The sequence below is a fragment of the Esox lucius genome, chromosome 9 (assembly GCF_011004845.1).
Source record: "Esox lucius isolate fEsoLuc1 chromosome 9, fEsoLuc1.pri, whole genome shotgun sequence".
Classification (NCBI taxonomy): Eukaryota; Metazoa; Chordata; class Actinopteri; order Esociformes; family Esocidae; genus Esox; species Esox lucius.
The window spans coordinates 5,374,152-5,383,984 of record NC_047577.1 but is presented as its reverse complement, the minus strand read 5'-3'; the positions used below and the strand labels follow the sequence as shown (position 1 = coordinate 5,383,984).

At 38.8% G+C, this 9,833-nt stretch overlaps 1 long non-coding RNA gene across 1 annotated transcript; it reads left to right on the top strand.

Annotated features, from left to right (window-relative positions):
- Positions 1 to 2,904: 2,904 nt before the first annotated feature.
- On the top strand, positions 2,905 to 7,072 carry LOC105029347. Its single transcript, XR_004576114.1, has 3 exons — positions 2,905 to 2,958; positions 5,050 to 5,148; positions 6,915 to 7,072. It is a non-coding gene; the product is annotated as an uncharacterized LOC105029347 (long non-coding RNA).
- Positions 7,073 to 9,833: the final 2,761 nt, after the last annotated feature.

The following is a 9,833-nucleotide window of genomic DNA, read 5'->3' as shown; positions in this document are numbered from 1 at the left end:
GCTCATGCCTATAAACCGGCCCTGACCACACTAAAGCGAAGATGTATACACATGAAAACATGGATGGATGGAACAAATATTAAACATTAAACTCTTTTGTCCAACTATACATAACAGGGAAGAAAATGAAATTGCATGTACAGAGAACCAGCTCGTTGCCAGCTCATATCACCATTACAATCTGGAACAGTGAAACTCCACCCATTTGAGCTGGTGTTTCAGACTTGGACACCCCACCACAACACTGAACCCCCCCAGATGAGCTGGTGTTTCAGACTTGGACACCCCACCACAACACTGAACCCCCCAGATGAGCTGGTGTTTCAGACTTGGACACCCCACCACAACACTGAACCCCCCAGATGAGCTGGTGTTTCAGACTTGGACACCCCACCACAACACTGAACCCCCCCAGATGTGCTGGTGTTTCAGTCTTGGACACCCCACCACAACACTGAACCCCCCAGATGAGCTGGTGTTTCAGACTTGGACACCCCACCACAACACTGTGAGTCAGGTGTACCAGATGGCTCTTTTTGGATGTACATGTATTTTCCTCCTCTGGAGGTCAGCCGTCCTGTTGCCAGTGGGCAGCTCCAAACTAAACCTCCAACAGCTTTTTAGGCAGGTTTCTTGTTCAAACAAACCAACCCTTCTAGTTCAAACAAACCTTGGAGAAGAACAGAAACCCTTGGTTCTTCTCCAAAGCCCCCATCGACAGCCGTGACATTAACAGGACCCCTATATATTGTCCCTCATTGACAGCCGTGACATTAACAGGACCCCTATATATTGTCCCTCATTGACAGCCGTGACATTAACAGGACCCCTATATATTGTCCCTCATTGACAGCCGTGACATTAACAGGACCCCTATATATTGTCCCTCATTGACAGCCGTGACATTAACAGGACCCCTATATATTGTCCCTCATTGACAGCCGTGACATTAACAGGACCCCTATATATTGTCCCTCATTGACAGCCGTGACATTAACAGGACCCCTATATATTGTCCCTCATTGACAGCCGTGACATTAACAGGACCCCTATATATTGTCCCTCATTGACAGCTGGTCAGGATATGAGGTGTTGGACACACCATGGATGACTAGTAACTGGCAAGCAGCCGGTCCTACCATAAACACCAACAGGTGAGATGATCAGTTCCCTTCGCCCTCTATTGCCTTTCTGGGATATCGGACTGCCAAACAAACCAATACCCTTCATTGTTAATATGAGTAAAACAGGGCATCATTGTCCAGGTCCCCGAAATGGATAAAGAAATAAAGGTGTGCGTGAGTGGCTCTACCATTTATAATACAACATAATATTCCTCAGTGTGTCAGAAGTTATTGATGAGGACGGTAAGACTGAAGGAAATATGACTTCTATCCTTAATAGAGTGACATTTATCACTTCCTGAAGAGACTGAAGAAAAGAGCCAATGCGAGAAGAGGAACTTCAATAAAGAAGGAAGAGCATTTCAAAAACACTGTCAAAGAAGTGTTGTTGCTTCAGTTGTTGAAAACGACCTATATCAGACCTGTGCAAACAGATTCTAGTATAGACATAGTAAAGTGAGTGTGACGGTATAATAACTGATAGTAGTATAGTAATAGTATAGTGTTATAATAACTGATGGTAGTAAAGTAATAGTATACCGAGTGTAACAGTGTACTAACTGGTGATAGTATAGTAACAGTGTAGTGACAGTGACAGTATAATATCTGGTTTTACAGAATGAAGATGATCCATGTCTACTGCTTCCTCCTCTCAGGTGAGATCTGTCTTTCAGTGTCTTTGGTGTGTCTCTTATATTTTTTTCTCTTTATGCCACAAGAGTTTACAGATTTCCTCCGTGCTTGAATACAGTAATAAACCACTAAACTTGATATGTTGGTGTTTTGTAATGATCAGATCAGGGTTATAGAAAAAAAAAAAAACCACCTACCGGGTTATACAGCATGGCAGTGTATATCTCAACTGTAACTGTAGACAGTCTTGTTTTATAGCACTGTGTGCTGTGTTATACATTATCTCAGGGTAATATTTCTGTTGTGATTATAAACTGTGTTCTTGCTCAATTTCATTCAGTATCACTGATGGTGAGTTTACTGTAAATGTAATGTGGTATGTTATATTACTGATGGTAAGTTCACTATTAATACAGTTTGGTACATACTGTGATATAAGTGATGGTAAGTTCACTGCTAATATAAAATTGGTATGTAATATCAGTGATGGTAAGTTTACTGTTAATATAAACTGGTAAATAATATGTAGTCTATTTTTATATAATTGTATGTCATAGTATGTAGTATCTGTGGGGTGACTTCCTGACTTATTTCCTATGATATAAAAACATAGATGTTACAGTTCTGTTGACATGCACTTTATTCTCACACAGCTCCACACATTACTAGACCCTCAACACACCTTCCCATTACATTTCTGACACACGGAGATTTTAGTGGAGATTTTAGTGGAGAATTTAATGGATACCTCGGTGGAACTTCATCAACAAAAGGTTTAATAATCTTTCTTCTCTCTAACTTTCTCTGTTCCTATTTGTTTCACGCACAGACACATGCATAATATATATATAACAATCAGTTTTAACAATCCGTTTTTTTTTTACTTGATAACATTTAATGCTGACATTGCAAAAAACTGTTTACTGTTAATAAAAATGGGTATGTAGTATAACTGATGGTATGTTTACTATTAATATTTATCGTTATGTAGTATTTCCTTTAGTATTTTATTTTTATATGTTGTGATATGTATTATGTGTGGGGAGACTTCCTGACTTATTTTCTATAATATGAAAATATTTATTTTACAGTACTTCTGTTGACACATTTTGTTCTCACACAGCTCCATCCACTACTACGACAAGACCAAACCTCTACACAACATCCGGAAATTTTAATTATGGATCTTCATCAACAGCAGGTTTAATAATCTTTCTTCTTAGACATGAGAAATAATGTGATATAAAAATGCTTGTGATGATGGAGGAAATCAATCATATAAAGCTCTGGAAAAAGATTATAGAGTATTTATTTGAAAATAACAACTGGTCAAAATAACCAAACAAGAAACCAGGCAAGCCTAGTTCAGCCGGCCCGCAATAGAAAGTGTTGTCATCTCGAGATTCGAACCCAGGTCACCCACGCAAAAGCTGTGTCATTAACCACTACACCACAAGCTGTACTTATGCCAGGTGCCAGTATAGCCTCTTGTGTCTATACTGAACGATCCTGCCACTGGCAATTTTAACAGTTAATTGGCCATTCGTGAATAACATTGATACAGTTAAACTGACTAACTAAGATCTTACTAAGTTTACCTCAACCACAAATTGCGTCCATGCACTGTATGGTGTTTGCCATTGCCTGTTTTAACAGCGTATTAGCCAGTAATAAGCTTTACCGGTATCTACTAACTTACTGGAATAGTCATAAGAATTGAGCAACTGCTAGTGAGTCTGCCAATGCTATTTCATTTCATGGCATAAGAACGTCTTTTTTTCTGTCATGGCATAACACCATACTTTTGTCTTTCACTCATGAATGACACTGATACAGATGTTTAATGTTTTAACTTAGGACTAATTTTAATCACAGCTTTCATGCGTCTTGGCATTCTCTCCAGCAGTCAGTCACATTGCTGTTGGATAGTAGCTCGGCTTTGTTTAATGGTTTTTGACCATCCATCTTCCTCTTGATCAAATTCCAGAGGTTTTCAATGAGGTTCAGGTCTGGAAATTGGGCTGGCCATGACAGGGTCTTGATCTGGGGATCCTTCATCCACACCTTGATTGACCTGGCTGTGTGGCATGGAGCATTGTCCTGCTAGAAAAAACTCTCAGAGTTGGGAAACATTGTCAGAGCAAAAGGAAGCAGGCGTTCTTCCTGGATAACCTTGTACTTGGCTTGATTCAGGCATCCTTCACAAAGACCAACCTGCTCGATTCTAGCAAGCCATCCCAGATTATCCCTGATCCTCCACCACACTGTGGCTGGTAGGCCTCTCCGGCGTTTTCTATCTTTGCACGACTTCAGCCCTGCCCCTAGGAGCCTGTTTCGAACTATCCTCGCCGTGCACTTCACCCCAGCTGCTGTTTGACATTCTTTTTGTAGGTCACTTGATGTCATCCCACGGTTGTTGAGCGACATTTAAATGAGTTGACGGTCATCTTGATCAGTGGACAGTCGTTTTCACCCTCTGCCAGTCTGTAGCTTTGCTGTCCCCAACGTCTGTTGCTTGACCTTGTTCTTATGAACCGCCGTCTTTGAAATGTTCAGGATGGAAGCAACCTGACGCTCACTGTATCCCTCTGCCAGTAAAGCCAGAATTGAACCCTTCTTTTCCTCACTCAAAGCATTTCTTTTCAACTCTTTTGTCTAGCTGAATAGTTATTTTATTGTTCAAATTACCTTTGAGGTACTACTTGCACTGTTTTTGTCATCCAGCTGGTCCTATTGCAAGAGGATAGTGATGATCACAGCAGTGGTTTTTATACTTTTCCATATATTAGATTTGGTTCAGTATCTCATTAAATAAATTGACGTGTGCCTGTGTTGGAATTTAACAGACACTGAAAGTGAATGACTGCCATACATGTAGAGATGCTGTTTTAAGAAAAATTAGGAGTGGTCACTTAATTTTTTCCAGAGCTGTATGTAGATACATTGGACATGTCACTATTCATCATTCTCTGTTGTCTTTCCCTTCAACAAAAGTTAGATAGTATATGATAAATTACTAAGGTGTATATTATCAATTATTAAAGTAGAATAAAAGTTTCAAGTTTCACAGAGACCATATTTACATTTGGAAATGATCATTAATAGTGTGATGTGATATACACATTTTATCTAATACATTTGCGTTACGTGGGCAGAATTTGAACTTTTTGTGATCTGTGCCACTGCAATTTGTATTTCTAGGTACACATGGTGTGTGTGAGTCTGGTATTTGTAGTTCTAGGTACTTTAGTGGTCATCATGGTGTGTGTGATTCTTGTATTTGTATTTCTAGGTATTCCAGTGGTCATCCGGGTGTTTGTGAGTGTGGTTGTGTTGGTGTTGGGACTCATCCTGTTACTTGTCTATAAATGGAGAGTCAGGAAATCATCAAGTGAGTAACCTCTTACATATTCATGTATAGACAAACAGAATACCAAAAAATTACTTATTATTCTACAACGGCCGGGAAGTACAAAACACCACCCCTAATACAAATACCCTCCCCAACTCCCCACTCCAAAATCTATGCTGAAGGAACTAGATTTTGTCCTGTTTTCTATATATTTCCAATGGGTCAACAAAGTAATGTGACCGGTGAATCTATTAGTAAGTTCTCCAGAGATTTAAGTGCCAGAAAATCTCCCTGTTACAGACAAACATGTGGGTTTGGGGGATGTTTTCTGACCCCATAGCCCACTTTGCTATCTGTGAACACCTTCCAATCTATGCCTTCCTGGGTAGTGTCAGTTTACAAACCTAAACAAGGTATTACATTTGGACTAGGACACAGAAACAGAGGGACCTGTGAGCAAATGGAACAGCAGCAACAAATATTATTCAAATGACATCATATAAGACTCATACAGTACAGCTCATAGGATTTATATGACTCATAGGAAATACATCTGAATGGATCTAGTACAAAATTAAGCCTTATTGAATGAATAGTAAATAATCATAGAATAGAAATGTTGCAGTTCCTTCAAAACAATTCCCCTTCCCCAAACATGAATGTGCACCCCCTTTATAGGAAATGACAACATTAAGTCACAACCGAAGGGGGAGTTCATTGAATCTCGTCCCTGATTGGATGCACAATCTGTTATTCAGGGTGAATGGGAAATATTAAATGGTTTTATTGGAAGGAATATAAATGAGTGTAAGCAATTCAACGAGTCATTTAATTGAACCCATTCGTATTTATTATTTTCAGGGACAATCATATTAGGTCATCACATGTGTCTTGCTGATGTTGGTCTTAGACATGGTATTTGCATTGAGAACGTTGTGAGGAGGGCGGCTGTGTCCATGAAACATGGAATGGAATGACTGGGTCGGCTATTAGTCACGAAGACATTGAATTAGATTAGATAATGTTCAGAGAAGATCTAAAAGTTTGCCAGCTTCTTGTCTATATGTCCAGTTATTTAAAAGTTGAAAAGCATGATTTGGATCATCAGACATAAACAAATACTAAAATAAAAATAAACTAAACCTGACATCAAATGTCCCTGCATTTGTTTTGTAAATTCATAATTACCATGGGAATCTTTAATTTGGGAACATGATAAACGCTCTCACTCTGTACACATCAGCAACACATGAACATTACTAGTCAGAGCTAGTTATGCACAATTCTGAGATAATCTTAGATATATCGTCAACCTATAAAAACATCATTTGTAAATGCAACTCTTTGCCACAACCACCACAAACTTGTGTAATTTGTAAAAGAGATTGTAACAGTATGGACACGACATGTTCGTGACTCATCATATAACTTCTCTTCGCCTCTTCTTTGGAACCCCAGCTCAACTGCTGCTAAACTGTCATTTCCCATTCCCCCTGAATAACAGAATGTGCATCCAATCAGCAATGAGAGTCTTGTACCTAACCTTTCCGTTGTCTGTTAGTGCTGTTGTTTCGTAATTGGAGAAGTGGGTTCATTTTGGGGAATGGGTATTGTATTCAATTGTTAGTGTGTCAAGGAGTTAATTAAGGATTGTGTTTTCGTATTGGGGGTAGTATTTTTGTTCAATCATATTAGTTGTTGTGGTTTGCACTTTCAGGACAGCCTATTATTCCTTGTTGTAAAAATGCCAGCCTAACAGCCACACACACACACACTTCTTTATAACATGTTCATTTGTTCCTCAGAGTCAGTCAACCGTCTAGGGTCATCAGCCCAAGACTCCACCTACTACAACCTTGCCGTAATAACCCAAGACCCCTCCCACCAAACCCTCAACAAAACATGGCAAGACTCCACCTACCAAACCCTTAACAAAACACATCAAGACTCCACCTACCAAACCCTTAACAAAACACAGCAAGACTCCACCTACCAAACCCTTAACAAAACACAGCAAGACTCCACCTACCAAACCCTCAACAAAACACCTCAAGACACCACCTACCAAACCCTCAACACAACACCGGAATACTCCACCTACCAAACCCTCAACACAACGCCACCTACCAAACCCTCATCCTCAACACAACAGACCCAAAGATAAAAAAGTATTTTTAAAAATTCTTAAAAGCATTGCCCACGAGCAAAGGCAGATCGTCATTGTCTGTGTACTACATCATTAAAAGGTTTTACAATGCCATGCATTTTCCATGATATATAACTTCCTGAATAAAATAAAATATAGTCTGAATCTCAAATTGGATTACTTGCTGAAATAAGTGACTTGCACACATTTGTGAAGACAATGGAAATGTAACAATAGCTCGACATAATCACCCCTCCTATGAAACACACCTAGCTATCTGCATTGACGGTTCTGGTAGAAAGCCAAAATACATAATAACTTTTTTATTTACTAGCCACTCATCACGCAAAGATAGCTACCCAACAAACAAGCTAGGACATGTTAGCTAGCTGGTAAGTTAACATCGTTACCTAGCCAACTAGCGTTAACAGTAACGTCAGTATAGCTATAGCTAAATAACTAGCAATGCAAAGGACTTTGACAACTTTCTGAGAAGGAATTCTGTAGGTAGTTAGCTAACGTTAGAAATACCTGTATACAGAGTGGCGTTTTTATGTGTAAAAAATTGGTGGTGCACAAACCATTTCAAAATGTAGGATACATACTAGTAAAGCTACAAAACTCCCTCTTGCTACTGATGTGTTTATTTAACACATCAACAAACAGCGTTAATAGCGTTACTGGAAGTTAATTGATACCAGTAATAGTACTGGCTAATAAGCTGTTCAAACGGCCAGTGGCATGAGCTAACAGTTCATAGACGCTATTCGTGGTGGAGGTAAACTTAATAAGAAATGTTATTGAGTTTTACGCAATGCTCAATAGTGTTTAGCGACTGGTGAAATGCGTAATGTCGTGGCGTCATGGTTAAAGACAGTGCCTCTCACGTGGAAGGCTCAAGTTCAAATCTATTGTGAACAACAACATTTATTTATTTTATTTCCATGATTCTCTCGTCGTTTCACTTGATGAAAAAGTTAGTTATCCTCACCTCTATTGATAATTATTGTATCAATGTCATTCACGAATAAAAGAAAAAAAGTATGTTGTTATGCCATAAAATGAAATAGCTTTGGCAGACTCACTAGCAATTGCTCAATTCCTATGACTATTCCTGTAAGTTAGTAGATACCGGAAAAGCTTATTACTGGCTAATACGCTGTTAAAACGGCCAGTGGCAAACGCAATACATAGAAGCTATTTGTGGTGAGTGTAAACTTAGTAAGAAATGTTAGTCAGTTTAGCCGTATCAATTTCATTCACAAATGGCCAATTAACTATTAAAACGGCCAGTGGCAAAAGAGGATTTGTTTTTGATGGAGACAAGAAGCTATACTGACACCGGGTAAATGTACAGCTCTGTGGTGTAGTGGTTAATGACACAGCCTTTCATGTGGGTGACCTGGGTTGGACTCTATTGCGGGTCGGCTGAACTAGGCTTGCATGGTTTCTTGTTTTTACTGGACTCCATGTTGCTTTTTTCTTAGATGATGGCATCATTAGTAAACGGCTAGAGGTGTAATCTAGGACTACTTTATTATTAACTCACTTGTTATCATAGTAGTTTACATGTGAAATCATAATAAAATAGATTACTTTTTACTCAGTGCTAAAACCAACATTGTCTCTTAAGAACAGAGAAGTAATCAGATGTATTCCTGTCTGCTGAGCTCCTTGTGTCATGGATGGTTTCAACATGTTGTGACCTACTGACACTAGCTGTACCCAAGATGATTTAGATCCCAATTACTCAACTGTGGACTTCCACAAAGATCACATCAACCCAATCTACTCTCCTGCAGATCCATCAGATGCTCTTGTTTACTCCTCTGTGCAGCAATGCAAAGATTCTGGAATCTCCTCAATCACTCCAACAGCCAGCAGAACTCAGGATGGTTCCATCTATTCTACTGCCTAACAATTCTAATGTAGAACCTCCTTAATCACCTGAACAGCAAATGGACTTCAGGTAATTACATCTATCTACACTTCTTTCACTCTGTAGTTGTATGCATAATATAAAGATCTGTTGCAGTCTTTTACCAATGGCATAATAAAATAGTGCATATTTTCCACCAAACATAGGTTTGCGACTATAAAGCCAAGACGTAGTTAATTTATGCAGTGTACCACATACCGTATACAAATCCAAGATTTGATTTGTTTCTTTGGCATTTTCTACTTCACTGACAGTTTAGTTTGAAATACCCAACACAATAAGATTGTTATGAGTATATACATTTTTAGGGTCTCAATATCCATCTGTAGAAGTTCTATACAGCTAGTGAACGTCACTGTACAATAACTGTCCATTTGTCCTTGTGGATTTATATAATTCAGTAGAGGGCGACATTTAGGTAGTTAAAGGTTGGTAGTTGAGGTTCAGTTCAGTTGGGTTTCCCGTTGTATTTATATGATGACATCATTGGTAAATGGGGAGAGTTTGAATGGAGGGATATCAAAATAATTAACTCACCTGTCACCATAGTATTTGATTCTATTACATTTGACAGACATTATGAAGTTATAGATTAATTTATGCTCAATGCCAAAACAGTGTTATTTCAGAACAGTCAAG